Here is a 27,688-nt window from a genome sequence, read left to right as displayed (position 1 = left end):
CCTGACGCCCCTCAATCATCTTCGGCTCCACATTGAAGGTTTTGAGCCACAAACGAAAGTGAGGGGTAGTGCGGAGGAAGGCTTCGCAGACGGCAATGAATGATGAGATGTGGAGGATGGACTCCGGAGCCAAGTCATGAAATTCCAGCCCATAGTAAAACATGAGCCCCCTCACGAAGGGATCCATCGGGAAGCCTAAACCTCGACGGAGGTGAGACACGAACACGACACTCTCGCCGGGCTCGGGAGTGGGAATGACTTGCCCTTGGGCGGGCAACCTGTGTGAAATCTCGTAGGTTAAGTACCTGGCGTCTCTCAGCTTTCGCACGTCCTCTTCCGTGACGGAGGAGGGCATACACCGGCCTATAGGTCGGAGCCGGACATTGTCGAAGGTCTGAAGTGCCCGAATCTGGAAACCTTGGGTGTTGGAACTCGGGGCGAGGGGTGGATTCGATTGAGGATTGAAGAAAAGGAACGGGCCTTGGTCTCATTATAAAGAGGGAGAATACCAAGAGCCATCCCCGTGACCGTTTGGAACCCGCCTTCGATAGAGGGGGCGTGGCAACGGGCGCGGTTGGGTTACCCACGTCCATATTGATGAGAATCCCGGAATAAGGGGAACACGATCTCTGCTTCGACAAGACGTGCCGCTGAGGTGGTATAATAAAAACGATTTGAGTAAAAGCTTGGTTCTGGTGTGGCGTCACGCCACGAAATACGTCAGCAGATTGAACTTGTGTAAATATTATTCTCTCTACGATGGCATGTGGAATTTATTTTGCAGAGCCGGACACTATCCTGGTGTTCACAATCTTCTATGAATTATTCGGAGGAGGAACCCGCCTTGCAATGCCGAAGACAATATGCGCGCCGGACTCGTCGTCATTGAAGCCTGGTTCAGGGGCTACCGAGGGAGTCCTAGACTAGGGGGTGTCCGGATAGCCGAACTATCATCATCGGCCGGACTCCAAGACTATGAAGATACAAGATTGAAGACTTCGTCCCGTGTCCGGATGGGACTTTCCTTGGCGTGGAAGGCAAGCTGGGCGATGCGGATATGTAGATCTCCTACCATTGTAACCGACTCTGTGTAACCCTAGCCCTCTCCGGTGTCTATATAAATCGGATGGTTTTAGTCCATAGGACGAACAACAATCATACCATAGGCTAGCTTCTAGGGTTTAGCCTCCTTGATCTCGTGGTAGATCTACTCTTGTAATACCCACATCATCAATATTAATCAAGCAGGACGTAGGGTTTTACCTCCATCAAGAGGGCCCGAACCTGGGTAAAACATCGTGACCCTTGTCTCCTGTTACCATCCGCCTAGACGCACAGTTTGGGACCCCCTACCCGAGATCCGCCGGTTTTGACACCGACACTTACCTTTATGTAATTCAGCAAAGAAATGATCTAACAGATTTATGTCTGCAGGTATGCTGACTGGCCGTCCCGAAGAAGAAATGTCCGTCTCTCAAGGCGACCTGCTGCAAGAGCTGTCCCAGCTGCACGAGCGAGCTCGACAAGCAATGTGGAGCGTTGCCAAAGCTTTGTGGCCATCCGCCTCTCCTCCTGGAGGTATGGAGGAGCTTGTGAAGCTATTCCAAGGAGCTCGGCGGCGCTTCCAATTATGGAAGATATCAGCCTGCCGAGAAGGTGCGCGAGAGGCCTGGGCCATGGTAAAAACACGGTACACCAAGCTTGATCCGAATCATATGGCCCGGGTCGGACCTCGGGGGTCAGATGGAAAAGAAATTCCAGTTAACACTGGTATATGACCAAGTAAGGATAGTCGCCAAGTATTCCCAACAGGATTATAAGCTAGATAGCCTGTTAGATGGCATAAAGGAAGAAGTTTTTGAGTCCAAGTGACTATGTACTTCAATTGACAAATTTGTTCCTAGCCGTATTGTAAAACGATTGTCATGGGAGACCTTTTCGCTTCGACCTCTGGACCCGAAGGCGCGGAGTGTTTCCGAATACCGTAACGGTAATATAGACCGAGGCATGCGTGGAAACTAGGTGTAGGGGTCATAGTTGCTTGAACAAACAAGTTGTATCCGGCTAGCTATGTTATATTACATGTTGATTGTAAGAAACAACTTCCATAGAGAATAGTTTCATTAAGGGTTCCTTTCCCTGGGTGAACATGCGTTAGTATGCATGTCCAAACTGTGATCGAAAAATCGCAGTATACGTAACATCTAGGGGTTCATGGTGTAAACAGGGTATGACGTCTTTAGTCCTCCGACCGAATATTCACTTAAGAATGCTAGCTTTTGGCTTCACCCAGTCTGAGGTACAAGTCTGGATGACCCGGCTGTAACAATCGCAGAAGTGCTCCCTTTATGCCTTAGCCGAACAAACGGGAACGTAGGGCATAAGCACAGGAGCCAGGCAACCCAGCTTGGCAAAAACTTAAGTCATAACGGTGCATCTAATGGCGAAGAAAAGGTACATATGAGAGAAAAAAAGACACATATGTGGGGAGCTTGATGCTCATAAAATAATAATAATAAGCTTCTGTAAGAGAAGCCCCCAGGTATTATGAGCGTGTACATTTAAGGATGTGTTCGTCATAGGTGTGTGGTTTAGCCGCACAAGAGCTTAAAGCTAGAAAAAAGTTAAAGAGAGGAAAATACGGAGACAAAGGGAGAAGAAAATGAACAAAGAGTCCGGCTCTAGGCGTAGAATCTTTGGAGTCTGGCGGCGTTCCACAGGTTCGGCTCTAGGCAATTGTCCGATGCATCACGCAGGCGGTACGCTCCTACAGTGAGCACTTCATCTATGATGAAGGGACCCTCCCACTTGGGCTTGAGTTTGTCCTTTTTCTTTTCTGGCAAGCGTAGAACGAGTTCACCAATATTATAAGTCTTGGCCCGCACCTCTCTACTTTGATATTTGCGAGCCTGTTGTTGATAGAATGCAGAATGGGCTTTTGCAACATCGCGCTCCTCCTCAATGCATCTAGACTGTCCTGCCGATCCAACTTGGCTTCTCTCTCTTCATACATGCGCACTCGAGGTGAGTCATGAATGATGTCGCAGGGAAAAACGGCCTCTACGCCGTACACCATGAAGAATGGTGTGTATCCGATAGTGCGATTGGGCGTGGTCCATAGCCCCCAGAGTGCGGCGTCGAGCTCCTCAACCTAGTGCTTTTCTGATTCTTTCAACAATCGCACTAGTCTAGGCTTAATGCTGCTCATAATAAGATCATTAGGTCGTTCGACTTGACCGTTTGTTAGTGGATGATAGACTGAGGCGTAATCGAGCTTAATGCCCAATTTAGCACACCAGGATTTCACTTCATCGGTTGTTAAATTGGAGCCGTTATCGGTGATGATGCTGTGTGGGACACCATAACGGTGCATGACACCGGATATAAAGTCTATCACCGGTCCAGCTTCAGCTGTTTTCACTGGTTTGGCCTCTCCATTTGCTGAATTTATCTACCATGACTAGCAAATATTTTTCTTATGGCTTCCTCCTTTAAGGGGTCCAACCATATCAAGCCCCCAGACCGCAAAAGGCCAAGTAATGGGGATTGTTTGTAGAGCAGTATGCAGCATATGGCTTTGAATGATGAAGATCTAGCATCCAACACAGTGTTGGACCAGCTCCTGTGCATTTGCTCGGGCCGTCTGCCGAAATAAACCTATACAAAAAGCCTTACTTACAAGGGCCCGAGCTATGGCATGGTGACCGCCGAGGCCAGCATGGATTTCGGCTTCCCTCTTCTTCGGAGATACACCTTTGAAGGACGCCGGTAGCACTTTTCTTGTAGAGCTCTCTGTCATGGACCTAGTGGGCTTTCGAGCGCCGAACAATGCAGCGAGCCTCATTCTGGTCCTCAGGGAGCTCTCGCCTATTAAGGTAGGCCAAGAAGGGTTCGGTCCATGGGGCAATTATTGCCATTATTAGATGGGCCGATGGTGTTATCTCGGTGGCTAAGCCCCCATGATATCGGTATTGTGTTTGGAATCTAGGGATGTAATCAGGTCCGAACTAGTGTTGCTGCTCTCACCCTGCCATACCACGGATGGCTTGAAGAGCCTTTCCAGAAATATGTTAGGCGGGATGGGGTCATGCTTGGTGCCCATGCGAGCGAGGACATTCGCCGCTTGATTACTTTCCCGAGCCACATGATGAAACTCGAGTCCCTCAAACCTAGCTGATATTTTGAGTATGGCATTACGATAGGCCGCCATCTTCGGATCTTTGGCGTCGAAGTCTCCATTTATTTCGGATATTGCGAGATTTGAACCCCGCGCACCTCCAGGCATTGTATGCCCATGGAAGTAGCCATCCGAAGACCGTGCAATAAGGCCTCGTATTCGGCTGCATTGTTGGAGTCTGGGTATAATATTTGGAGTACATACTGGACTGTGTCTCCAGTGGGGGACATTAAGACAACGCCCGCTCCTAAGCCGGCCAGCATTTTAGAGCCATCAAAGTGCATGACCCAGTTGGAATATGTGTCGTACTCTTTAGGGAGTTCGGCCTCTATCCATTCGGCGACGAAGTCAGCCAACACTTGGGATTTAATGGCTCAGCGTGGCTTGTATGTTATATCAAATGGCAGGAGCTCAATGGCCCACTTAGCAATCCGGCCTGTAGCATCGCGGTTGTTTATTATGTCATTGAGTGGTACTTCGGAAGCCATCGTGATCGAGCACTCTTGGAAGTAGTGTCGTAGCTTCCGGGATGCCATGAAGACCGCATATGCTATCTTTTGGTAATGAGGTTACCAGGATTTGCATGGTGTGAGGACAGTGGATACATAGTATACCGGTTTCTGAAGTGGGAATTTGTGTCCGTCCTCCTCTCGCTCAACGACGAGCACCGCGCTCACCACCTGGTGTGTTACGGATATGTATAATAACATTGGTTCGCCGATGTTTGGCGCGACCAGGATTGGGTTGCTCGCTAAAAGAGCCTTTATTTCTTCCGGTCCGGCCGTTGCCGCATCCATCCATTCGAAGTGGTCGGTGCATCGGAGAAGGCAATAAAGTGGCAATGCTTTTTCTCCTAGTATGGAGATAAAGCGGCTTAAAGCTGCTACGCATCCGGCTAGTTTTTGGACCTGCTTAAGGTTTGTGGTGTAGCCAATTGTGACAAAGCTCGAATTTTGGTTGAGTTTGCTTCAATTCCTCTATTGGAAACGATGAAACCCAGCAGTTTTCTAGCGGGAACGCCGAAAACACACTTTTCTGGATTGAGCTTGATGTCATATGTACGGAGGCTGTCGAATGTGAGGCGCAGGTCGTCTATTAATGACTCGAGGTGCCTAGTCTTGATAATGACGTCATCTACATATGCTTCAACTGTCTTGCCGATTTGCTTCTCCAGGCATGTTTGAATCATGCGTTGGTAAGTGGCGCCGGTGTTTTTAAGCCCAAAGGGCATAGTGTTGCAGCATAAAGGCCCGTACGGGGTAATGAATGCCGTTGTGGCTTGATCGTATTCCTTCATTTTGATTTGATGGTATCCGGAGTATGCGTCGAGGAAACACAGTGAGTCGTGTCCTGCAGTAGCATCAATAATCTGATCGATGCGGGGGAGGGGGAAGGGATCCTTAGGGCAGGCCTTGTTGAGGTCTTTGAAATCGATGCACATGTGCCAAGATTTATCCTTCTTTGGCACCATCACCAGGTTTGCTAGCTAGTCCAGGTGTTTTATTTCTCTGATGAATCCGGCCTCGATTAGCTTGGCCAGCTCCTCCCCCATAGCTTGTCGTTTGGGTTCGGAAAAGCGCCGTAGTGTTTGCTTGACTGGTTTATAACCCTTCAATATATTGAGGCTGTGTTCGGCCGACCTGCATGGGATACCTGGCATATCAGAAGGGTGCCAGGCAAATATGTCCCAATTCTCACGCAGGAATGCTCGTAGTGCAGCATCGACTGCTGGGTCCAGCTGTGCCCCGATGGAAGCTGTCTTCTTGGGGTCCGTCGGGTGGACTTGAAATTTGACTATTTCGCCTGCCGGTTTGAAGGAGGTGGATTTGGACCGCTTATCAAGGATTACGTCATCTCTATCCACCGTGGAGCGTAGTGCGGTTAACTCTTCGGCCGCGAGGGCCTTGGACAGTGCCTTGAGGGCCAGGGATGTTGTTTTGTTTTCGGCGCGGAGGGCTATGTCTGAATCACTGACGAGAGTGATAATACCGTTGGGCCCGGGCATCTTGAGCTTCATGTACCCATAATGAGGTATAGCTTGGAAGTGTGTCAATGCATCACGCCCCAACAGCACGTGATATCCGTTGTTGAAAGGGGCCACTTGGAAGGTTATCTCTTCGGACCGATAATTCTCCGGAGTGCCGAATACCACGTCGAGTGTGATTTTCCCCACGCATCGTGCTTCCCGGCTGGGAATAATCCCTCGGAAAGTCGTATTACTATGCTCGATGCGGCTCCTGTCTATTTCCATTTTGTTGAGTGTATCTTCGTAGATGAGGTTTAGTCTGCTGCCGCTGTCCATGAGCACTTTAGTGAGCCGATAGTCGTCCACAATTTGATTGAGGACCAAGGTGGCTGGTTCCTGGACTGATCGGAATTTTGGTACATCACTGGCATTGAAAGTTACGGCCGTGTCGGTCCAGGGGTTTACTGCTGCGACTTGGCAGACTTCGACGAGGTCGCGGAATGCCCTCTTTCGCCGATTGTTTGAAGCGAAAGTCTCGAAGACCGTCAATACTCCGAGGTCTTCGTACGGGGGACTACTCTGAGTTGTTTTTGGTGAGGATATCCTCGCCGCTTTTGGCCACTTGTCGGAGTATCCAACATGCTCTGAGGCTGTGGGTTGGTTCGGTTTCCGGTGTCATGTGTATTTTGCATGGCTTATCGAGCCATCCCTCCAAAACTGTTTCGCGTCCTGTAATGGGCTTAGTTTTCTTCAATATGGGGCCGGGTGCCACGCGAGGGTGCACCCTTTTCGCCCGCCCGAGGGGTTGAGCGGAAACCAGGGGTTCCCAGCGAGTTGTCTGAGTTTTCCAGGTGCTTTCCTTTGTGCAGTACTTATGTACTATAGTTGCCAAGTCAGTGAAGTGTAATACGCGACGGTGGTTGATGGCTTTGAGGATTCCTTTGTCCGTGCAATTATTGTAGAATACTAAAATCGCATCCTCGTCGCGGCAATCTTTAATCTTGTCTTTGACAAGGAGGAACCTGGCCCAAAAGTGATGGACTGTTTCCTGAGACTGCTGTCGTATGCACGTGAGGTCGCATATATCCGGATGACCGTAATTTCTTGTTGAATATTACATGTGGTGGGTCGGTGGGTTTAAATCCGAACCCTGAACCAATTTGGAGTGCGGAGTTTTAAAAGCTTCCGAGCTTATTAGTTCGGGTTCCGGGATGTCCAATGATTTTTCGGGACCCACGCCTGATACCAAATTCGGAGGGCTAGGAGTGTCGTTCCGCAGACAGCTGTCCGACTCTTCGATCTCGGAAATCCGAACACTGCTCGTCTTCAACATAGAGGAAGAGTTGTGGTTTTGCCCCTCTACGACCGCTATCTGATGGGTGATCGGCGGAGATTTGATTTCTCTCTAATCGGGTTTAAGCCCAATGTGATCATAATCCGTAGTGACCCCCATGGCGGCGATGCAAACCAGGAGTTTGTTTAAAGATGACAACTCTGCCAGATCTATCCGTTTGGAGTATTCAGAGTCAACACAGAGGCGATTTTTGATGACCTGAGAAGTCATCGTCGGCTTAACGGCCGAATGGGCGATCATGGTAAAGTCGCCTAACCGGCGGGTTTGGCCTGATGCCAGGGCTCCTCCAGAGGTGATGCTGTCCTTGATGACAAGGCGAGCCATCGATCCTGTCTTCGACGTCACAGCGGAACTCTCAATGAAAGCACCAATGTCGGTGTCAAAACCGACAGATCTCGGGTAGGGAGTTCCGAACTGTGCGTCTAAGGTCGATGGTAACAGGAGACGAGGGACACGATGTTTACCCAGGTCCGGGCCCTCTTGATGGAGGTAATACCCTACTTCCTACTTGATTGATCTTGATGAATATGAGAATTACAAGAGTTGATCTACCATGAGATCGTAATGGCTAAACCCTAGAAGTCTAGCATGTATGATTATGATTGACTCTATAGATTAAACCCTCCGGTTTATATAGACATCGGAGGGGCCTAGGGTTGTATAGAGTTGGTTTACAAAGGAAGGAATCTACATATCTGAACGCCAAGCTTGCCATCCACGCAAGGGAGGGTCCCATCCGGACATGGGAGGAAGTCTTCTGTCTTGTATCTTCATAGCCCATTAGTCCGACCCATGTTACATAGTCCAGACGCCCGAGGACCCCTTAATCCAGGACTCCTTCAAAACCCAAGTTGCCATTTCTTAAAGTTTGGGGCTGCGATGCTTATGTGAAAAAGCTTCAACATGATAAGCTCGAACCCAAATTGGAGAAATGTGTCTTCATAGGATACCCAAAGGAGACTGTTGGGTACACCTTCTATCACAGACCCGAAGGCAAAATGTTCGTTGCTAAGAATGGATCCTTTCTAGAGAAGGAGTTTCTCTCGAAAGAAGTGAGTGGGAGGTAAGCAGAACTTGATGAGGTAATTGTACCTGCTCTCGAATTGGAAAGTAGTTCATCACATAAATCAGTTCTAGTGATTCCTACACCAATTAGTGAGGAAGCTAATGATAGTGATCATGAAACTTCAGATCAAGTTACTACCGAACCTCATAGGCCAACTAGAGTAAGATCCGCACCAGAGTGGTACGATAATCCTGTTCTGGAGGTCATGTTACTTGACTATGACGAACCTACGAACTATGAGGAAGTGATGATGAGCCCAAATTCCGCGAATGGCTTGAGGCCATGAAATCTGAGAAGGGATCCATGTATGAGGACAAAGTATGGACTTTGGTTGATTTGCCCGATGATCGACAGCCATAGAGAATAAATGGATCTTCAAGAAGAAGACTGATGCTGGCGGTAATGTTACTGTCTACAAAGCCCGACTTGTTGCGAAAGGTTTTCGACAAGTTCAAGGAGTTGACTATGATGAGACTTTCTCACCCATAGCGATGCTTAAGTCTGTCTGAATCATGTTAGCAATTGCCGCATTTTATGATTATGAGATTTGGAAAATGGATGTCAAAACTGCATTCCTGAATGGATTTCTGGAAGAAGAGTTGTATATGATGCAACCTGAAGGTTTTATCGATCCAAAGGATGCTAACAAAGTGTGCAAACTCTAGCGATCCATTTATGGACTGGTGCAAGCCTCTCGGAGTTGGAATAAACATTTTGATAGTGTGATCAAAGCATATGGTTTTATACAGACTTTTGGAGAATCCTGTATTTACAGGAAAGTGAGTGGGAGCTCTGTAGCATTTCTAATCTTATATGTGGATGACATATTGTTGATTGGAAATGATATAGAATTTCTGGATAGCATAAAGGGATACTTGAATAAAAGTTTTTCTATGGAAGACCTCGGTGAAGCTGCTTACATATTGGGCATCAAGATCTATAGAGATAGATCAAGAAGCTTAATTGGACTTTCACAAAGCACATACGTTGATAAAGTTTTGAAGAATTTCAAAATGGATCAAGCAAAGAAAGGGTTCTTGCCTGTGTTACAAGGTGTGAAGTTGAGTCAGACTCAATGCACGACCACTGCAAAAGATAGAGAGAAAATTAAAGTCATTTCCTATGCTTCAGCCATATGTTCTATCATGTATGCAATGATGTGTACCAGACCTGATGTGTGCCTTGCTATTAGTTTAGGAGGGAGGTACCAAAGTAATCCAGGAGTGGATCACTGGACAGTGGTCAAGAACATCCTGAAATACCTGAAGAAGACTAAGGATATGTTTCTCATTTGTGGAGGTGACAAAGAGCTCGTCGTAAATGGTTACGTCAATGCAAGCTTTGAAACCGATCCGGATGACTCTAAGTCACAAACTGGATACGTGTTTATATTGAACGGTGGAGCTGTCAGTTAGTGCAGTTCTAAGCAAAGCTTCGTGGTGGGATCTACGTGTGAAGCGGAGTACATAGCTTCTTCGGAAGTAGCAAATGAAGGAGTCTGAATGAAGGAGTTCATATCCGATCTAGGCGTCATACCTAGTGCATCGGGTCCAATGAAAATCTTTTGTGACAATACTGGAGCAATAGCCTTGGCGAAGGAATCTAGATTTCACAAGAGAACCAAGCACATCAAGAGATGCTTCAATTTCATCTGTCATCAAGTGTCGGAAGGGGACATAGAGATTTGCAAGATACATGCGGATCTGAATCTGAATATTACAGACCCGTTGACTAAGCCTCTCGCACGAGCAAAACATGATCAACACCAAGACTCCATGGGTGTTAGAATAATTACTATGTAATCTAGATTATTTACTCTATTGCAAGTGGGAGACTGAAGGAAATATGCCCTAGAGGTAATAATAAAGTTGTTATTTATATTTCCTATATCATGATAAATGTTTATTATTCATGCTAGAATTGTATTAACCAGAAACTTAGTACATGTGTGAATACATAGACAAACAAAGTGTCCCTAGTATGCCTCTACTTGACTAGCTCGTTAATCAAAGATGGTTAAGTTTCCTAGCCATAGACATGTGTTGTCATTTGATGAATGGGATCACATCATTAGAGAATGATGTGATGGACAAGACCCACTCGTTAGCTTAGCACTATGATCATTTAGTTTATTGCTATTGCTTTCTTCATGACTATGAGATTATGCAACTCCCAAATACCGGAGGAACACTTAGTGTGCTATCAAACGTCACAATGTAACTGGGTGATTATAAAGATGCTCTACAAGTGTCTCCGATGGTGTTTGTTGGGATGGCATAGATCGAGATTAGGATTTGTCACTCCGATTGTCGGAGAGGTATCTCTGGGCCCTCTCAGTAATGCACATCACTATAAGCCTGGCAAGCAATGTGACTAATGAGTTAGTTGCGGGATGATGCATTACGGAACGAGTAAAGAGACTTGCCGGTAATGAGATTGAACTAGGTATGATGATACCGATGATCGAATCTCGGGCAAGTAACATACCGATGACAAAGGGAACAACGTATGTTGTTATGCGGTTTGACCGATAAAGATCTTCGTAGAATATGTAGGAGCCAATTTGAGAATCCAGGTTCCGCTATTGGTTATTGACCGGGGATGTGTCTCGGTCATGTCTACATAGTTCTCGAACCCATAGAGTCCGCACGCTTAACGTTATATGACGATTTATATTATGAGTTATGTGTTTTGATGACCGAAGTTTGTTCGGAGTCCCGGATGAGATCACAGACATGACGAGGAGTCTTGAAATGGTTGAGACATAAATATTCATTATTGTAAGGCTACATTCGGACATCGGAATGGTTCGGGTCGTTTCAGATAAGTTTCGGAGTACAAGGGATTACCAGAACCCCCCCCGGGAAGTTATTGGGCCTCATGGGACTTAGTGGAGAAGAGAGAGGGCCGGCCAGGAGGTGGCGCCCCCCCCCCCTTGTCCCAATCCAAATTTGACAAGGGGAGGGTCGGCGCCCCCCTCCTTCCTTCTCTCCTCCTCCTCCTCCCCCCCTTCTCCCACTTGGAATAGGAAAGTGGGGGGTGAATCCTACTAGGTTTGGAGTCCTAGTAGGACTCCCCCCCATGGCGTGCCTCTCCCCTTGGCCGGCCTTCTCCTCCCCCTCCTTTATATACGTGGGGAGGGGGCACCCTAGAACACACAAGTTGATCTTTTAGCCGTGTGCGGTGCCCCCCTCCACAGTTACACACCTCGGTCATATTGTTGTAGTGCTTAGGCGAAGCCCTGCACCGGTAACTTCATCATTACCGTCACCACGCTGTCGTGCTGACGAAACTCTCCCTCGTCCTCAACTGGATCAAGAGAACAAGAGACGTCATCAAGCTGAACATGTGTTGAATGATGACCCACAAGTATAGGGGATCTATCATAGTCCTTTTGATAAGGAAGAGTGTCGAACCCAACGAGGAGCAGAAGGAAATGATAAGCGGTTTTCAACAAGGTATTCTCTGCAAGTACTGAAATAAGTGGTAACAGATAGTTTTGTGATAAGATAAATTGTAACGAGCAACAAGTAACAAAAGTAAATAAAGTGCAGCAAGGTGGCCCAATACTTTTTGTAGCAAAGGACAAGCCTGGACAAACTCTTATAATAGGAAAAGCGCTCCCGAGGACACATGGGAATATCGTCAAGCTAGTTTTCATCACGCTCATATGATTCGCGTTCGGTACTTTGATAATTTGATATGTGCGTGGACCGGTGCTTGGGTACTGCCCTTACTTGGACAAGCATCCCACTTATGATTAACCTCTATTGCAAGCATCCGCAACTACAACAAAAGTATTAAGGTAAACCTAACCATAGCATGAAACATATGGATCCAAATCAGCCCCTTACGAAGCAACGCATAAACTAGGGTTTAAGCTTCTGTCACTCTAGCAACCCATCATCTACTTATTACTTCCCAATGCCTTCCTCTAGGCCCAAACAATGGTGAAGTGTTATGTAGTCGACGTTCACATAACACCACTAGAGGTTAGACAACATACAATCTTATCAAAATATCAAACAAATACCAAATTCTCATGACTACTAATAGCAAGACTTCTCCCTTGTCCTTAGGAACAAACGTAACTACTCACAAAGCATATTCATGTTCATACTCAGAGGGGTAATAATGTGCATAAAGGATCTGAACATATGATCTTCCACCAAATAAACCAACCAGCATCAACTACAAGGAGTAATCAACACTACTAGAAACCTACTAGCACCAATCCCGGACTTGGAGACAAGAATTGGATACAAGAGATGCACTAGGGTTTGGAGATGAGATGGTGCTGGTGAAGATGTTGATGGAGATTTCCCTCTCCCGATGAGAGGAGCGTTGGTGATGACGATGGTGATGATTTCCCCCTCCCGGAGGGAAGTGTCCCTGGCAGAACAGCTCTGTCGGAGCCCTAGATTGGTTCCGCCAAGGTTCCGCCTCGTGGCGGCGGAGTCTCGTCCCGAAAGGTTGCCTTCTATTTTTTTCTCATCGAAAGACTTCATATAGGAGAAGATGGGCGTCGGAGAGCCACCAGGGGGCCCACGAGGTAGGGAGTGCGCCCAGGGGGTCGCCCCCACCCTCGTGAGCAGGGTGTGGGCCCCCTGGCCTTCATCTTTGGCGATGATTTTTCTTTATTTATTTTAAGACATTCCATGGAGTTTCAGGACTTTTGGAGTTGCGCTGAATAGTCCTTCAATATTTGCTCCTTTTCCAGCCCAGAATTCCAGCTGCCGGCATTCTCCCTCTTCATGTAAACCTTGTAAAATAAGAGAGAATAGCCATAAGTATTGTGACATAACGTGAAATAACAGCCCATAATGCAATAAATATTGACATAAAAGCATGATGCAAAATGGACGTATCAACTCCCCCAAGCTTAGACCTCGCTTGTCCTCAAGTGAAAAGCCGATAACAATAAATATGTCCTCATGTTTAGAGGTAGAGGCGTCGATAAAAATAAAATACGGACATGAAGGCATCATGATTATTTCCATAACAGCAACATATAAAGATTTTGTCATATGGTTACTCATATTCAATTGATCATCTTTTCACAAAGCCAAAGTATGAATCAGAAACCTTATTGAGCACCAACAAATTATAACCTTAGTCATTGAAGCAATTGCAATTTATCATAACACCGGAAAGAGTCTATGTCAGAGCTTAAAAGCAAGTCCACATACTCAACTATCACTTAGTCCTTCATAATTGCTAACACTCATGCAATACTTGTGGTTACGGAGTTTTAATCGGACACAGAGAAAGATAGGGGCTTATAGTTTTGCCCCACAACCTTTTACCTCAAGGGTAATGTCAACAATAATAACTCATGCTCCCCCACATCCAATTAGATATATCATGTTCTTTCCAACATGCTGAGCTTGCCAAAGGATAAAATGAAAAAGGAAAGGTGAAGATCAACGTGACTCTTGCATAAGGTAGAGGAGAATAATAAAAGATAGGCCCTTCGCAGAGGGAAGCAGAGGTTGTCATGCGCGTTTAGGGTTGATGCACCAAATCTTAATGCAAAAGAACGTCACTTTATATTGCCCCTTGTGTGTGAACCTTTATTATGCAGTCTGTCGCTTTTTATTGCGTCCACAACAAGTTCGTACAAAGCTCATTTCTCTACACTAATAAGTCATGCATATTTAGAGAGCAATTTTTATTGCTTGCACCGATGACAACCTACTTGAAGGATCTTACTCAATCCATAGGTAGATATGGTTGACTCTCATGGCAAAACTGGTTTAAGGATATTTGGAAGCACAAGTAGTATTTCTACTTGGTGCTGAGAATTTGGCTAGCATGAGGGGGAAAGGCAAGCTCAACACGGTAGAGGATCCATGACAACATACTTTATCTCGGATGTAAGAAAACATAACTCATTATGTTGTCTTCCTTGTCCAACATCAACTCTTTAGCATGTCATATTTTAATGAGTGCTCCCAATCATAAAAGATGTCAATGATAATATATCTATATGTGAAAGCTCTCTTTCCTTATTACTTTCTATTAATTGCAACGATGACCAAAGCTATATTTGCCAACTCCCAACAACTTTTAATCATCATACTCTTTCTATGTGAAGTCATTACTTTCGATAAGATCAATATGAACTCTTCGATTCTTTTTATTCTTTTTCTTCTAATCTCCCAAGATCATGGCAAAATACTCAAGCCCTTGACTCAACACTAATCTTTATTATATAGCTCACGGACTCGATTACAAAGAAGGAACATAAAGCAAAATTCAAAACTAGATCATGCCATGACTTTATTCTACTAAATCAAGATACTACTAATAGTATGAACTAAGAAAAACGGTAAAGATAGGAGTTGTGATGGTGATACGATACCAGGGCACCTCCCCCAAGCTTGGCAGTTGCCAAGGGGAGTGCCCATACCCATGTGATTATGTCTCCTTCTTTGTTGTTGACTTAATATTCTTGGCGATGATTCCCCTCAGAATATGGTTCTCCTCCTCGAGCTTATTGACCCACTGCTTGAGGTCCATTATTTCCTTGCGAAGCTTTCCTGTAACGGCTAAAGCTCCTTGCACCCAAGGGTGTTGCATAGCTGCGGGAGAACCAGAGACACTTCTCCTCATATTTTCATAGGAAAGAAATTTAACATTGGAAGGGATAACCGAGTTTGGAATAGCTAAGCTCTGTAGTTCCCCCATCGTAAACCCAGCTCGAAGGCGAGAGGTGACTTCTTGATCTTCCATGGAATCTACTCTCATCATGTTAGCCTCCATCTCTTCCTCCGTTGCCGGCCCAAAGTGGTCAGCGTCGCTGTTTGCCCTTGGTTCCGGTGCCGGGTTAGATACCCGGCTCTCCCCGACTGACTCTTGAGAAGACATCTTGCTCTAATCTGCAGCAGCAACAGCTCGAAACAAAAACATAGGATATTTGCATGATACGGGAGTCAAAACCTTCGGGAGAATATATAATGAATTTTTACCGACCAAAATACGTATCGTGCAAGGAAACGGAGTCCGGAGGGCACACGAGGTGCTCACGAGGTAGGGGGCGCGCCCAGGGGGCTAGGGCGCGCCCTCCACCCTCGTGGAGGCCTCGTGTCCTCCCCGGACTTCTACTTATTTTTCTATTTTTCTAAATATTCCAAAACAGAGAAATATTGCCTTAAAAATTGTTTTAGAGTTGGTTTACTTACCGTACCACATACCTATTCCTTTTCGGAGTCTGGAACGTTCTGGAAAGTGCCCCTTATGTATTCCTCCGGGGTTACGGTTTCAATAATATTAGTTTCAACATTTATAGGATTACCTAAGATATAGTGTTTGATCCTTTGACCGTTTACCACCTTCGGGTTTGTGCCTGCGAAGTTGTTGATTTTTATGGCACTGGAACGATAGAACTCCTCGATAACGTAAGGACCTTCCCATTTAGAGAGAAGTTTTCCTGCAAAAAATCTTAAACAAGAGTTGTATAGCAATACATAATCACCTACATTAAACTCACACTTTTGTATCCTTTTGTCATGCCATCTTTTAACCTTTTCTTTAAACAACTTGGCATTTTCATAAGCTTGGGTTCTCCATTCATCAAGTGAGCTAATATCAAATAACCTCTTCTCACCGGCAAGTTTGAAATCATAGTTGAGCTCTTTAATAGCCCAGTATGCCTTATGTTCTAGTTCGAGAGGCAAGTGACAAGTTTTTCCATAAACCATTTTATACGGAGACATACCCATAGGATTTTTATATGCAGTTCTATAGGCCCATAATGCATCATCAAGTTTCTTGGACCAATTCTTTCTAGACCTATTGACAGACTTTTGCAAAATTAATTTGAGCTCTCTATTGCTCAATTCTACCTGACCACTAGACTGCGGGTGATATGGAGATGCAATTCTATGATTAACATCGTATTTAGCAAGCATCTTACGGAAAGCACCATGAATAAAGTGTGAACCACCATCAGTCATTAAATATCTAGGGACTCCAAACCTCGGAAAAATAACTTCCTTAAGCATTTTAATAGAAATTTTATGATCAGCACTACTAGTTGGAATAGCTTCTACCCACTTAGTAACGTAATCAACAGCAACTAAAATATGAGTATATCCATTAGAGGCAGGAAAAGGTCCCATATAATCAAAGCCCCAAACATCAAATGGTTCAATAACAAGTGAATAATTCATAGGCATTTCTTGACGTCTACTAATGTTACCAATTCTTTGACATTCATCTCAAGACAAAACAAACTTACGGGCATCCTTGAAGAGAGTAGGCCAATAAAAACCGGATTGCAATACCTTATGTGCAGTTCTATCTCCAGCGTGGTGTCCTCCATAAGCTTCGGAGTGACACTTGCGTAGGATCTGTTCCTGTTCATGCTCAGGTACACAACGTCTAATAACACCATCTACTCCTTCTTTATAAAGATGTGGGTCATCCCAAAAGTAATGTCGCAAGTCATAGAAAAACTTTTTCTTTTGTTGGTATGTGAAGCTAGGCGGTATAAATTTAGCAACAATATAATTAGCATAATCAGCATACCATGGAGTGCTACGAGAAGTACTTATGACATTTAATTGTTCATCAGGAAAGCTATCATCAATAGGTAGTGGGTCATCAAGAACATTCTCTAACCTAGATAAGTTGTCTGCAACGGGGTTCTCAGCTCCTTTTCTATCAACGATATGTAAATCAAATTCTTGCAGCAGGAGAACCCATCTAATAAGTCTAGGTTTTGCGTCTTTCTTTTCCAGAAGATATTTAATAGCAACATGATCTGTGTGAATAGTTACTTTAGAATCAACAATATAGGGTCTGAATTTATCACAAGCAAATACAACTGCTAAAAGTTCCTTTTCAGTAGTAGCATAATTTCTTTGAGCATTGTCTAGAGTCTTACTAGCATAATGGATAACATTTAATTTCTTATCAACTCTTTGCCCTAGAACAGCACCTACAGCATAATCACTAGCATCACACATAATTTCAAAGGGTAAATTCCAATCCGGTGGCTGAACAATAGGTGCAGAAACTAATGCTTTCTTAAGTATTTCAAATGCTTCTACACAATCATCATCAAAGACAAATGGTACATCTTTTTGTAATAAATTAGTCAGAGGCCGAGATATTTTTGAGAAGTCCTTAATGAACCTCCTATAAAATCCGGCATGACCAAGAAAACTTCTTATACCTTTGACGTCCTTGGGACATGGCATCTTTTCAATAGCATCAACCTTGGCTTTATCAACTTCAATACCTCTTTCAGAAACTTTGTTCCCCAAGACAATACCTTCATTAACCATAAAGTGGCACTTTTCCCAATTCAAGACAAGATTAGTTTCTTCACATCTCTGCAAAACTCGAGCAAGATTGCTCAAGCAATCATCAAAAGAGGAACCATAAACGGAAAAGTCGTCCATGAAAACCTCACAAATTTTCTCACAAAAGTCAGAGAATATAGCCATCATGCATCTTTGAAAGGTAGCAGGTACATTACATAAACCGAAAGGCATACGTCTATAAGCAAAAGTACCAAAAGGGCATGTAAAAGTAGTCTTTGATTGATCTTTAGCCGACACAGGTATTTGAGAAAAACCGAAATAACCATCTAGAAAGCAATAATGTGTATGTTTGCATAATCTTTCTAGCATTTGATCAATAAAAGGTAAGGGGTAATGATCTTTCTTAGTAGCCTTATTTAATTTGCGGAAATCAATTACCATCCTATACCTTGTGATAATTCTTTGCGGAATCAATTCATCTTTATCATTAGGGACAACAGTAATACCTCCTTTCTTGGGGACACAATGGACATGACTTACCCACTGACTATCAGCAACGGGATAAATTATACCTGCCTCCAGAAGCTTGAGTATTTCCTTTCTTACCACTTCTTTCATCTTAGGATTCAAACATCGTTGAGGATCACAAACTGGTTTGGCATCCGCTTCCAAATTTATTTTATGTTGACATAGAGTGGGGCTGATGCCCTTAAGATCATCCAGAGTATATCCAGGCATGGTGCTTCTTCAGAGTTTTCAATAATCTTTCTTCCTCATGCTCTGAAAGGTTAGCACTAATAATGACAGGATATATTTTCTTTTCATCAAGATAAGCATATTTAAGATTATCAGGCAACGGTTTAAGCTCAAACACGGGATCACCCTTGGGTGGAGGAGGATCCCCTAGGATTTCAACAGGCAAATTGTGTTGCAGAATAGGTTCCTGTTTAAAGAATACTTCATCTATTTCCCTTCTTTCATTCATGAACATATCATTTTCATGGTCTAGCAAATAGTGTTCTAAAGGATCACTAGGAGGTACGGCAATAGAAGCAAGACCAATTATTTCATCCTTACTAGGCAATTCTTCCTCATGATGTTGTTTACTAAATTTAGAGAAATTAAACTCATGAACCATATCATCCAAGCCAATAGTAACAACATTCTTTTTGCAGTCTATCTTAGCATTAACAGTATTCAAGAAGGGTCTACCAAATATAATGGGACAAAAGCTATCTTGTGGAGAACCAAGAACAAGAAAATCAGTAGGATATTTGGTTTTTCCACACAAGACTTCAACATCTCTAACCATTCCCACTGGTGAAATAGTATCTCTATTAGCAAGCTTAATTATGACATCAATTTCTTCTAACTCAATAGGTGCAATTTCATGCAGAATTTCTTTGTATAAGTCAATGGGTATAACACTAGCACTAGCACCCATATCACATAAGCCATGATAACAATGATCTCCTATTTTAACAGAAATAACAGGCACGCCAACCACGGGTCTGTGTTTATCTCTATCACAGGGTTTAGCAATTCTAGCAGTTTCACTAGAGAATTGAATAACATGCCCATCAATATTATCAGACAAGAGATCTTTAACAATAGCAATATTGGGTTCTACTTTGACTTGCTCAGGAGGTGTATAAGTCCTAATATTGCTTTTACGGACAACAGTTGAAGCTTTAGCATGATCCTTCATTCTAACAGGGAAAGGTGGTTTCTCAACATAAGAAGTGGGAACAATAGGATCATTGTAAGTGACAGTCTTTTCTTCAACTTTAATAGGTGCAGCTACTTTTACTTCTATGGGAGGATTATATTTAAACCACTTCTCCTTGGGGAGATCAACATAAGTAGCAAAAGATTCACAGAAGAAACTACTATCTCAGAGTCAAGTCCATATTTAGTGCTAAACTTACGGAAAATATCGGTATCCATAAAAGATTTAACACAATCAAACATGGGTGTCATACCTGACTCCTTACCTTCGTCGAGGTCCCAATCTTCAGAGTTGCATTTAATTCTATCCAATAAATTCCATCTAAATTCAATAGGCTTCATCATAAAAGAGCCAGCACAAGAAGTATCGAGCATGGTGCAATTGTTATCAGAAAGCCGAGCATAAAAACTTTGCATAATTATTTCTCTTGGGATCTCAAGAATGGGGCATGAATATAACATTGATTTAAGCCTCCCCCAAGCTTGAGCGATGCTTTCTCCTTCGCGAGGCCAAAAATTATATATATAATTGCGATCACGATGAACAAGATGCATAGGGTAATACTTTTGATGAAATTCCAATTTCAATCTTTTATAGTTCCATGATCTCATATCATCACATAGCCTATACCATGTCAATGTGTCTCCCTTCAAAGATAAATGGAAAGCCTTCTTCTTAACAACATCATCAGGTATACCTGCAAGCTTAAATAGTCCACAAACATCATCCACATAGCGTAGATGTTCATCACGATGCGTTGTTCCATCTCCTGTAAAAGTGTTAGCTAGCAGTTTTTCCATCAAACCCGAAGGAATCTGAAAAGGAGTTTCATTTTCAATAGGTTCAGTAGGTTCAGTAGGTGGAGGAGCAACTCTTTGCTCTACTGGACGAGGTGAAGATACCCCGAACAAGCCCCTCAGACAATTACTTTCCATAGTAACAAGTGACAAAAAATTTCAGCACACTATATAAATTTTTCCTTACCAAATTCCACCTACCAAAGGCGCTTCACTCCCCAGCAACGGCGCCAGAAAAGAGTCTTGATGACACACAAGTATAGGGGATATATCGTAGTCCTTTGGATAAAGAAGAGTGTCGAACACAACGAGGAGCAGAAGGAAATGATAAGTGGTTTTCAACAAGGTATTCTCTGCAAGTACTGAAATAAGTGGTAACAGATAGTTTTGTGATAAGATAAATTGTAATGAGCAACAAGTAACAAAAGTAAATAAAGTGCAGCAAGGTGGCCCAATCCTTTTTGTAGCAAAGGACAAGCCTGGACAAACTCTTATAATAGGAAAAGCGCTCCCGAGGACACATGGGAATATCGTCAAGCTAGTTTTCATCACGCTCATATGATTCGCGTTTGGTACTTTGATAATTTGATATGTGGGTGGACCGGTGCTTGGGTACTGCCCTTACTTGGACAAGCATCCCACTTATGATTAACCTCTATTGCAAGCATCCGCAACTACAACAAAAGTATTAAGGTAAAGCTAACCATAACATGAAACATATGGATCCAAATCAGCCCCTTACGAAGCAACGCATAAACTAGGGTTTAAGCTTCTGTCACTCTAGCAACCCATCATCTACTTATTACTTCCCAATGCCTTCCTCTAGGCCCAAACAATGGTGAAGTGTTATGTAGTCGACGTTCACATAACACCACTAGAGGTTAGACAACATACAATCTTATCAAAATATCGAACGAATACCAAATTCTCATGACTACTAATAGCAAGAGTTCTCCCTTGTCCTCAGGAACAAACGTAACTACTCACAAAGCATATTCATGTTCATAATCAAAGGGGTAATAATGTGCATAAAGTATCTGAACATATGATCTTCCACCAAATAAACCAACTAGCATCAACTACAAGGAGTAATCAACACTACTAGCAACCTAGTAGCACCAATCCCGGACTTGGAGACAAGAATTGGATACAAGAGATGAACTAGGGTTTGGAGATGAGATGGTGCTGGTGAATGTGTTGATGGAGATTGCCCTCTCCCGATGAGAGGAGCGTTGGTGATGACGATGGTGATGATTACCCCCTCCCGGAGGGAAGTGTCCCCGGCAGAACAGCTCTGCCGGAGCCCTAGATTGGTTCCGCCAAGGTTCCGCCTCGTGGCGGCAGAGTCTCGTCCCGAAAGGTTGCCTTCTATTTTTTTCTCATCGAAAGACTTCATATAGGAGAAGATGGGCGTCGGAGAGCCACCAGGGGGCCCACGAGGTAGGGGGCACGCCCAGGCCCCCCCCCCCACCCTCGTGAGCAGGGTGTGGGCCCCCTGGCCTTCATCTTTGGCGACGATTTTTCTTTATTTATTTTAAGACATTCCGTGGAGTTTCAGGACTTTTGGAGTTGCGCGGAATAGTTCTTCAATATTTGCTCCTTTTCCAGCCCAGAATTCCAGCTGCCGGCATTCTCCCTCTTCATGTAAACCTTGTAAAATAAGAGAGAATAGCCATAAGTATTGTGACATAACATGAAATAACAGCCCATAATACAATAAATATTGACATAAAAGCATGATGCAAAATGGACGTATCACTGAACACGAAGGTGCCGTACGTTCGGTGCTAGGATCGGTCGGATCGTGAAGACATACGACTACATCAACCACGTTGATAAAACGCTTCCGCTTTTGGTCTATGAGGATACGTGGACACACTCTTCCCGCTCGTTGCTATGCTTCTCCTAGATAGATCTTTCGTGATTGTAGGATTTTTTTTGAAATTACTACATTCCCCAACACAATCGCCCATAAATGTACGGACCACGTGGTGCAGACACTTTTAACCCTCCAACATCAAACCTTAAGCAAACCAGTAGGAGGCTTGCTGGTGTCCAAACCTCCGCCGCGTAGTCCTCCAACACCTAGGACCGTCACAGAACCCCGCCCCCTCTCTTTTTCTGCTCCAACTAGCACTTTGCTCTCCGCATTGCATTTCATGCCGGCGTAGAGCGGGCATAACTGTTCACTACTGTATTTAGGTGTGATATTCACATGGTAACAAACGTCGAGAAAGCTGCCCTAGCCCGATGCTCGTGCCGTGTGCAATCGCCCTCTGTGTCGCATTAATGCCTATTCAGATTAGACATGACCGGGGCGGGGGGGCGATGAGATGGTTTTCTACCACATTCATGTGGGTTGAACATCTGTTCACCTGCCAGCATTTACATCAGGGCGATGAACGAGAAGCCAACTCCAGCCGTACACATTCAAGCAGGCATTTCGCCTGCCCGGGCACCCACTACTATTTATAGACCAATGGCCACAACACAAACCAAACCACCTGTGAGCCCCATCTCCCTCCATTTGTGTCGTCGGCACACCACCTCTACCCTTCTTCCTTCATCCACCTCCATGAAAAATAGTCAGGACCTACCATGGTTGGTGGAAGAACCTTTCGCCGTGGCACCGCCATGAAATCATGACCGAGGTAAACGCACGGCATGCCCGACGCCCTACCCACACTAAAGCAGGAGAGCCTCCGAGCTCTCTGGATGAGGAGAGCTCAAAAGAGTAGAATGCCATAATGCAGGAGGGGGAGGAACGGGCACCTGCGCCCGCTGGCGGGTTCACCCTACAGCAGGCAGAGGCACACTACAACACTTTCATGGCGGAGACTGATGTCGCTTGAAGCTACATCGGTATTTCCCCAAAGAGGAAGGGATGATGCAGCACATCGGCGGTAGGTATTTCCCTCAGATATGAAACCAAGGTTATCGAACCATTAGGAGAACCAAGCAACACAACATAAACAACCCCTGCACACAAAGAACAAATACTCGCAACCCGACGTCGGGGTACGGCACATCAAGATAGGCAAAACGGACGTGAGGAAATTGTAGTAGATTGATAGATCGAAAGCCAAACAAAATAAATAAGAATAAATTGCAGCAATGTATTTTTGTATTTTTTGGTTTAATAGATCTGAAAATAAACGCAAGGAAAAAGTAGATCGCAAGGCAAATATATGAGAAAGAAGACCCGGAGGCCGTAGGTTTCACTAGTGGCTTCTCTCGAGAAAAATAGCAAATGGTGGGTAAACAAATTACTGTTGGGCAATTGATAGAACTTCAAATAATTGTGACGATATCGAGGCAATGATCATTACATAGGCATCACGTCCAAGATTAGTAGACCGACTCCTACCTGCATCTACTACTATTACTCCACACATCGACCGCTATGCAGCATGCATCTATTGTATTAAGTTCATGGAAAACAGAGTAATACAATAAGAACGATGACATGATGTAGACAAGATCCGTTTATCTATTGTGTATATAGATCCCATCTTTTTATCCTTAGTAGCAATGATACATACGTGTCGGTTCCCTTTCTGTCACTGGGATAAAGCACCGTAAGATCGAACCCACTACCGGGCACCTCTTCCCATTGCAAGATAAATAGATCAAGTTGGCCAAACGAAACCCAAATACCGAAGAAGAAATACGAGGCTATAAGAGATCATGCATATAGGAGATCAAAGAAACTCAAATAACTTTCATGGATATAAAAAGATATAACTGATCATAAACTCAAAGTTTATCAGATCCCAACAAACACACCGCAAAAAGAGTTACATCATATGGATCTCCAAGAGACCATTGTATTGAGAATTTAGCGGGAGAGAGAAAGCCATCTAGCTACTAACTACGGACCCGAAGGTCTACAAAGAACTACTCACGCATCATCGGAGAGGCACCAATGGAAGTGGTGAACTCTTCCATGATGGTGTCTAGATTAGATCTGGTGGTTCTGTACTCTGCGGCGGCTGGATGAATATTTCATCGACTCCCCTAGGGTTTCTAGAATATTGGGATATTTATAGAGCAAAGAGGCGGTCCGGGGGGCACCCGAGGTGGGCAGAACCCACCAGGATGCGCATGGACCTCCTAGCGCACCCTGGTGGGTTGTCCCCTCCTCGGGACTCCCCCTAGGTGCATCCAGGGCCCAACATATTCCTTCTGGTCCATAAAAAATCTCTGTAAAGTTTCGTGGCATTTGGACTCCATTTGATATTGATTTCCTGCGATGTAAAAAACATGGAAAAACAACAACTGGCAACTGACACTATGTCAATAGGTTAGTACCAAAAATGATATAAAATGACTATAAAATGATTATAAAACATCCAAGATTGATAATAAAACAGCATGGAACAATAAAAAATTATAGATACGTTGGAGACGTATCAGCATCCCAAGCTTAACTCCCGCTCGTCCTCGATTAGGTATGTGATAAAAACAGAATTTTTTATGTGGAGTGATGTTTATCATGTCATATCATACTCTTTTCTTTATAGCATGGACATTTGGACTTTTATGTGATTCAAAGCAATAGTCTAGTTTTGACATAATAATTTAGATACTCAAGCATATCAACAAGCAACCATGTCTTTCAAAATATCAATGCTAAAACAAGTTATCCCTATCCCATCATGCTCAAACATTGATCCATTCATGAAACACACTCGAATATTAGCTACACCCAATACTTAAGTACGATCATATTGCCTCTTAGTTGGTGCTTTTATAAGAGAAGATGGAGACTCAAATTCAAAACAAAAATTGCATAAAGTAAAGAAAGGCCCTTCGCGGAGGGAAGTAGGGATTTGTAGAGGTGCCAGAGCTCAAAGCGTAAAATTAGAGATAAAAACATTTTGGGAGGTGTATCCATCCCACCAACGAAAACGACTTAGAGTTCCCAACACTTTTCATGCTAGATATGCCATAGGTGGTTCCCAAACAGAAAATAAAGTTTATTCCCTTTTCCACCATACTTTCACTTTCCATGGCTAACCGTATCCACAGGTGGCTTCCATACCAACACTTTCCAAAGAATTTATTATTTGACAACATAAAGTAAATTCATTTTTGCATTTCGGGACTGGGAATCCCTAAAACCTTTAGCTTACTCTCGTGTAATGACAAGTGAATAAACACTCATCGTGAGAATAACACATCCAACATGGAAAATATTAGCCACCCGTTACCGTTCCACGAGCGAAACAAACACACAAAAGAGAAGTTTATTTTGAAAATTAGAGATGGCACATGCAAATTTGCTTAGAACGGAAAAAGAATACCGCATATAGGTAGATATAGTGGACTCATGTGGCAAAACTGGTTTAAAGGATTTTGGATGCACAAGTAGAGGTCATACTTAGTGCAAAATGAAGGCTAGCAAAAAGATTGAGAAGCGACCAACCAAGAAACGAATAATCTCATAAGCAAGCATTAAGCATAATTAACACCGAATAATGCACCACAAGTAGGATATAATTTTCATTGCATAATTATTGACTTTCGTGCATGCATAGGGAATCACCAACCTTAACACCAATATTCTTACTGGAGCACAATTACTCATCAACATAACTCACATATCACATCATCATATCTCAAAATTATTACTAAGAATCAAGTTTATTTTGTCCAATGATCTTTATGTCATTTTTTTACTTTATCCTTCTTGGATATCTATCACTTTGGGACTAATTTTCACGTGTTGCTTTTCATAAGCTCAAACAAATATAAGTGAGGATCATGAGCATAATTTTTTTCTTTCTTTCCCTCAAAATAATGTAAGTGAAGCAAGAGAGAATTTCTTCAAAATTTTACTAACTGACAAATAAATCTAAGTGAAGAAAGAGAGAATTTCTTTCAAAAAGATATAATTGAAGCACTAGAGCAAGTCCTAGCTCATAAAAGATTTAAGTGAAGCACAGAGAGCAATTGTAACAAGTCATGATATAATTTTGGTTCTCTCAAATAGGTGTATCCAGCAAGGATTGATGACTTAAAACACAAAATAAAACAAGCAAAGCCACATATCATACAAGACGCTCCAAGAAAAACACATATCATGTGACGAATAAAAATATAGCCTCGAGTAAAATACCGATGGTCGTTAGAAGAAAGAGGGGATGCCACTCAGGGGCATCCCCAAGCTTAGTTGGTTGCTCATTATTGGATAATAGCTTGGGATTCCGGGGCATCCCCAAGCTTAGGCTCTTCTATCCTTCTTTCATCCATCGTAAGATAACCCAAAACTTGAAAACTTCAATCACACAAAACTCAACAAAACCTTTGTGAGATCCGTTAGTACAAGAAAGCAAACCACTACTATAAGTGTTGTATCAAACCTATTCATATATTTTTGTATTATATCTACTGTATTCCAACTTTTCTATGGCAAAAACTCATCAAAGAAAACCATAGAGCCATCAAAATAAGCACACAACACAAAGAAAACAGAATCTGTCAAAACAGAACAGTCTGTAGTAATCTGGTACTTTTGAATACTTCTGTGACTCCAAAAATTCTGAAAAATTAGGAAGGCTAGGGTAATTTGTACATTAATCTTCTGCAAAAGGAATTAGGGAAAAATATCTTTTCTGTGATTTATGAAAATTATTTTGGTGAGCGTAAAGTTTCTGTCTTTTTCAGTAAGATCAAACAATTATCACACAAGAAGATCCTAAAGGCTTTACTTGGCACAAACACTAATTAAAACACAATAAACACAATCATACCATAGGCATAATTGTGTGAACACACAAAAACAGAAAGTAAAAAGCAAAAAAATAAATTTTATTCATTGGGTTGCCTCCCAACAAGCGCTATAGTTTTTCGCCCTTAGCTAGGCGTAAGGCAAGGATCTAAGTTTTGTCATCCTTCTTCTTCTTAGTTTTCTTAGAGGTGTTTTCATCATGGGTTTTGTAAACACAACATAAAACATATTATCCATGGAAACTTTAGCAATCCTTAGTTGGTTTTCATCATAACCCCTTTGATTTCCCGCAACAATTCAAGAATAATGTTGATTGACATTGTTGAAAACTTGTTGGATTATGTCTAGAACGGGGACTTCCTTTTTAAGATTCTCATCAAAGATTTTATTATCCCCAAGAAAATGCCTTAGTGCATAGTCACTATTGTAAAGAATTTCATCAATCATGGGCTTTTCATGATTCATACCATAAAAATCCAAGATTTCCCTAGCTTCCCTTATTATGTAGTCAAACTCATTCATAAGAACGAGAGTGGCTAAATTTTTAGCCCGAGGATTCTTTATCTCGGGGAGCTCAGAAAACAATCTTTGCAA

The sequence above is a fragment of the Triticum aestivum genome, chromosome 7B (assembly GCF_018294505.1).
Source record: "Triticum aestivum cultivar Chinese Spring chromosome 7B, IWGSC CS RefSeq v2.1, whole genome shotgun sequence".
Taxonomy (NCBI): domain Eukaryota; kingdom Viridiplantae; phylum Streptophyta; class Magnoliopsida; order Poales; family Poaceae; genus Triticum; species Triticum aestivum.
Note: the sequence above shows the minus strand (reverse complement) of the source record.